Below are 673 nucleotides of genomic sequence, written 5' to 3' on the forward strand. Positions count from 1 at the left end.
CAATATGAAAATATATGGTGCCAGGTCTCATTATCATACGTGAGAATCTTTCATTGGTACTTTTTAAAAAATTCTGAATCGAATTAAGCTTTTTAAAAATTATTATTATTATTATTATTATTATTATTATTATTATTATTGATCATATATATTCACAGGGCACAGAGCTGACCATCAGCACCCGTGCCCAAGATGTGGTGAGCAAATAAATGCTATCAGCATGCCCACTATCTCAAACTGCAGTTATTCCGTGTCCCCCACCCAACCTGTCCCCAATGTCCCTCATTCTCCCCACCTCCACCCCAACCGGTAACCCTAGAAGTGTTCTCTCCCTCTGCCAGTTCATGGGTACTCCCAGTCCAACAAAATCCACAGTTTCCTGAGTCCAAGGTTTATAATGCTGCCCCCTGCTGGAAACATAGCTCACACACTTTCACAGAGGCTGTTCTCTCCTTGGAATGAAGGCAATAGGAAATACAGAAAAATTATATATTTTTTAATTTGCTGAAGACATACGGCTCGAATAAATTCACATTTAATCAAGGGAGAAAAATTTTCATTCTCATTATATATAAAGAATCTGTTCCAAAGCTTCTCTTGTGCTACCATGAAAAATATGAGTACTTTTAATAGCTATGATTTGACATCTCCAGTTTTCAATATTTACATACTT

Source organism: Galeopterus variegatus, unplaced genomic scaffold (genome assembly GCF_000696425.1).
Source record: "Galeopterus variegatus unplaced genomic scaffold, G_variegatus-3.0.2 Scaffold1304, whole genome shotgun sequence".
NCBI classification, from domain to species: Eukaryota; Metazoa; Chordata; class Mammalia; order Dermoptera; family Cynocephalidae; genus Galeopterus; species Galeopterus variegatus.